The sequence below is a fragment of the Benincasa hispida genome, chromosome 2, assembly GCF_009727055.1.
Source record: "Benincasa hispida cultivar B227 chromosome 2, ASM972705v1, whole genome shotgun sequence".
Taxonomy (NCBI): domain Eukaryota; kingdom Viridiplantae; phylum Streptophyta; class Magnoliopsida; order Cucurbitales; family Cucurbitaceae; genus Benincasa; species Benincasa hispida.
Window position 1 is genome coordinate 49,452,493 of NC_052350.1, and position 5,546 is coordinate 49,458,038.

Consider the following 5,546-nt stretch of genomic DNA (forward strand, 5'->3'; position numbering starts at 1 on the left):
CTCTTGCCATTAATATTGGCGTTTCAGTGTTATGACTCGTCTTTATTGAATTTTGTTTCAAGCTTAAGTCGTCTGGGAGTTGGAAGTCAAAAGGAGGCACCGTCGTGGAAGGGTGAAGTGTTTTTTCTTTCTTTGAGTAAGTTCTTGAATAATTTGGACTTGGACCTGAAGTCTTACAATTATGGCTTCAACTGAAAATTTTAGAGTTGTTTTTGTTTGTTAGAACCACTACTTTGGATTGCCGTCATAGTTTGGTGGTCTAAAATTTTTTTATCTGTAGAGTATCGACTCGAGGTAAGTAATCTTATCATTGGAACTGCCCACGGGCCAGGCTCTAGTTGTATGCTAGCATGATAAGTGTATGTTAGGTAAATGTTAACATGTTATTGACAGTATGACTTGAATCAAAAGTTATGTTCTGGCACAAATTCTGATTTATTACATACACACCTAAGTGCTTGATCGTTAGTATGTGATAGTATGTGTTTTCATATGTCGATGTTTGATCTGCTGGCGTTGAGGCATACTTGCATGTTGTGGATTTATGATATAAGTTATACATGGATCATGTATAATATGTTGTTAAGAATTATGGGTATGTGATGCAGCCATGGTATTAAGGATTCTTATGTATGCTTTAGAATCGTACAATGTAGGATCTTAGCACGTTAAGACTATGTGAATATCCTCATTTGATTAGTTAGATGTCACCAGTTTGTGTTTCCTTCGGGATTTACCATGTTTTGTGTTTCTTCGGGATTCACCAGTTTGTGTTTCCTTCGGGATTCACCAGTTTGTGTTTTCTTCGGGATTCACCAGTTTTGTGTTTCCTTCGGGATTCACCAGTTTTGTGTTTCCTTCGGGATTCACCAGTTTTGTGTTTCCTTCGGGATTCACCAGTTTTGTGGGCATATTTAACTACAATAGGTTAGGACCCAATCTCTTATATGTTACATGTATTTATGTGCCATATGTGGGTATCTAGAGGACATAGATGCCTAGCCTGACCTAGTGGTGGAGTTACTTACTGAGTATTTTATACTCATTCTTTCTTATGTTTATGTTTCAGGTAAGGGTAGAGATGCACCGGCGATGGCGCAGCAGAATTCCTGATCGAGCCATTGGGACTAGTCTTTACGCTTTTGCATTATGAGATTTAGAGTTCTTTTCATGCTTCCCTTAATGTTTAGTTTTGATGTTTGAAACCTATTATTAAGAATTGTTTTTCATATGTACTTAACCTTTATGATTTATGAGTACCCTATTATTGTTTTTAACAATTGCATTTAATAAATGTCTTTTGAACTTCTCTTGTTTTTAATTATCATTTATTTCAAATGACTGAGCGTCGTTTTAAATTCTTTGCATGCATTTATTTTAGTAACGGCCTTACCTAAGTCCTAGGGGGTCGGGTCGTTACACTTATATTAAAATTAAGCATGCATAGTATATATTTTATAACACTTATAAGATATAAAAAATGCATGTGACATGCTTTTCCTATGTTGAGGTTTTAAAACTATATGGCATACTATATGCACACATAATACATCACATGCATAATAGGTAAACAACACTAAAGTGTACCGATTTTGGCATTAAAAAAAACAAATAACTAATTTATTACAAAATTCAGCAACCAGCTTCCCGGAATCGGCTTCAAACACTTTGAACCATCTTGAACCGGCCAAAAAACTCTCGAACTGGCCCAAAAACTTCAAAAACCAAGTTGAACCGATCAAACTGGCTCAACCAGGTGAAACGGACCGATTGGTCAACGCACGCTGGTGTAGTCAACGGAGGCGCGGATCGGGTCGGGTCGACAGAACGCACGGGTCACGGAGGAGGCAGAAGGTGCGCAAGTGGGGCTTCTCCAAACCGGGTCAGACCGTAGGCTGCCAGTCGGGTCTGGGAGCTTAACTCGGGTCTGGGAGCAGAATCTGGGTCTGTGAGTAATTTTTCTTCAATTTGGTTGCTGTCCTCTCTCTCGGAAACAAGAAATAACAACCTAATTTCAACTCTAATGACTCCAACAAATTTACAGACCCTTTTTCACACATTAATGCTCATATACAAGTGAGCAATTACAAATTTCCACAATAAATTTAGAGAAAAACAATGTCAAAATCATAATAAATCCTCTTTTGTCCACATTTCATTCAACACTTGAATAGATAGAAAAAAAACATCCACCAAAAGCAATTGAGCATAATTCTAGCATGCTCTGATACCACATGATGGAACTCGAGACATACGCAGCGGAAAAAGGACCTAATTACACTCTAATTGCTTTTAATTTAAAGGGAAAAAACATGCAATTTGAAGAAGAAAAAACAATAATTAACTTACCTTTGAAGCTCCCAAAAACTGCTTTTCCTTGCTGAATCTTGACCTGAATTCTTTCGGACCACCGCTAGAGTTTACCTACTATCCTCTGGACTCAGAACCGAGTTGTGGGACCTGGTGGATGAAGAAAACCGAGAGAGAGAAAAAGATGGAAAAAAGAAATGGAATTTTGGATTAGGTTTGGGTTTTAAATTTTTCTCCAAAAAAATGTGATTTTTCTAGCCCAAATTTACAAAACAATTTTAGCAAAATGGGAAAACTTTTGTCATTCAAAATGAAAGCCCATTTTATAGAAAAAACCATGCAACAATTTTGCGATGAACCAAATCCATAAAAACCCAACACTTATAATCCACTACCTTAGTGGGCTTAATGTCTCCACTATAAGCCAACACCTAGCCCACTATTTTGTTAGTGGAATTATCAACAAAAGTTTGGATTTTCCCACTAACTTTAGTCAAAGGGCAAAATAATCATTTGGTCAAAGTCAAACTTTGACCGAAAAGTCAACATTTTGACTTTTTATTGATTTTTTTTCCGTATTGACTAATTTTGACCCTCCGAGCATGAATCCACATTCATTTTCTCGAAATTCAAATCACATTTGAACATAAGGTCGGTCAAAGTTTGACTTTTCAAAGTCAAAAGTCAACTCTTTGACTTTTACATCTTTGACCATTTCCATTATTTTCAAGCTTTGAATATGGAACGTATTCATATTCTTGATATTTAAATCACATTTAAATATTAAAGTTGTATCTCTAAACTGAAAAACCCGACCACTATATCACTTATACTTATCGGTTTCTCTCTCTTCACCTAATTCGAACAATTCGAATCATTTTATCATACTATTCTAAGTTTATTTCATATGAGCTAGTAGGGGAACCTAATGGACCTATAGATCATGGGCTCCAACGATCCGAGATTAACGGGCTAAACTCTTTAGATGGAGCTAATCAACATTCGTTAACTAACGGGTCATTCCACTATAGTCCCATAGTGCATTCCCCTCACTATAGATATATTTGTGTCCATTTGATATAACCATGATTACTAAGCTAATCCTTCATAGGTTATTCGTAATCTTGGTTGAGTCATAAAAACCGTTTTATCTTCAAGACTACATCTTGTTCATTAAGTTCCACTGATCCTCTAATGAACAATTGGTTTAAGGTCCAACCTATAAATCGAATCCCTCTCTGGCCAAGGAGAGGGTGGGGCCCCTTTTTCAAGATCTGAATTCAGTACTAAAGGGAACAACCTATCTACTATCCCTATAACGGGTAGGAGTAAATTCCGTCTTGCACCCTATGTTCTCAGCTATCCACCCGATCTTACCCCTGAAATGGGAGGCTTATTAGGCCAGCGATAATGAGCTCCCTCACCTATGCAGATCTAAGGATAATTCCGAGTGAAAAAGAGTTCATAGTTAGCTCAGGATTAAGATTAAGTTACCTAGGTCATCAATTAACGAAATAGTTAGTTTTATACATAAAACGGCATTTAGAATGTAAAAAGTGACTATTTCATGGTTCAGTCTTATGCAAACTCATTGCATAGGATGCCTCCACTCACATATCTCTATATGAACAATTCAGGATCACATTGTTTGTACTAACTACAAAGTGGGCCGCATCTATCCCCAGAATAAGGCGCCCAACCTCATTCATATACTATAGACCATTTTGGCTATATATTTGAACTTGATCCACATTTATGTCACTACATAAAGTTCAAACTACATTAAATAGCCTTAGGACCTTAGTTTATTGGATTCAAGATTACAATTTCAATAACAACTTTATCAAAAAACAAAACATAATATGTTTATTAATTTACAAACTACGAGTTTTAGGACATAAAATCCAACAGTTCTTAGTTTTCCTTTTATTTTAAGAGACGCCGGAAGATCGCTCAGGTCAACTCCAGAGAGAACCTGGAGGTGTGGAAAAGCAGAAAGCAGGCCGACTCTCGCGAGAGCGAGATTATCTTTTGGAAGAGTAGAAAAGGCGGTGTAAAATACTTGGGAAGCAAGAGATTGCTACCAGGCCTTTTATTCTCTTCTTGCATTGTTATTTTATATTTCAACTCTATATCTATACAATGGAATTTCTTTATCTACATCTGTTCACTCTCTTTGCACGCATGAGTAGCTAAACTTATCGAATGGGTTGAGAAGAACTAAGCTAACATGACCTAGGATCTTCATTGCATGCGATTATCTTATTTTATGTTGTGCCCAACACCCCTTTAGAGCTACTCGAGAGAGAGTCTAAAGAAAGAACCTAAGATTTGAGAGAGCTAGGTTAGAATCTACACTCGAAAGAGCAAGATTAGATCTGCATAAGCATGAGATAGGGACTTAGAGATAAGCTCTGTTTATCAACCTGCATCGTATGCACCCTAGAGATAGGTATGATATTATGTGGTTGCCTTATTTGTGTGTGTCATTTTGTCATCGCATAAATAAGAATAGTGGCTTATGTGTAGGTCCTATAGACTCATTGCATATATCGCATGCGTTCTAGCATTAGAAGTTGTAGCATTCGCGTCGAGAGATGGTTTACTATTGTATGTGTGTTGCATGGTCGCATAACATGAACGCATCTTAGGAAGTGTTAGTCACCGCATACACCGCATACTCATCACATCTTCCATTTTATCAACTCTTTTCGAAACTCTGCCGCATTTGTTTATTTTTATTAACTCAAACAAAAATCCAAACAACTATTTGATTATTTGGTTACCGCAAAGTCTTCTTGAAAATTACCACCACAAACTGTTTTCCCAAGTCCCTGAGTTCGACCTTGGACTTACCAGGAAACACAGTGGGGTTATACTTGGATTCCACTGAGAAAACTTGTTGCTCAACGCAATTCCATCACCGCATTTCATTCCATATTTTCACCGCATAAAATAATGCATCAAGTTTTTGGCGCCGTTGTCGGGGACTTCGACAAATTAGTTCGCTAACGGTAATTTTTCTGATTTCTTTGCAGCTCTCAATCTCTGGCGAATTATGATCCAGAGATTGAGAGAACATTTCGACGAAGGCTGAGAGACAATCGCCAATAACAAGAGAGAACCCCAAGAATGGCGGAACAACCGGAAGAAAGGGCCGCAAACACGAACAATATAATGGCCAATCCCATCCTTCTTACAAATGACCACAATACACTCATTCGAGACTATGCGTC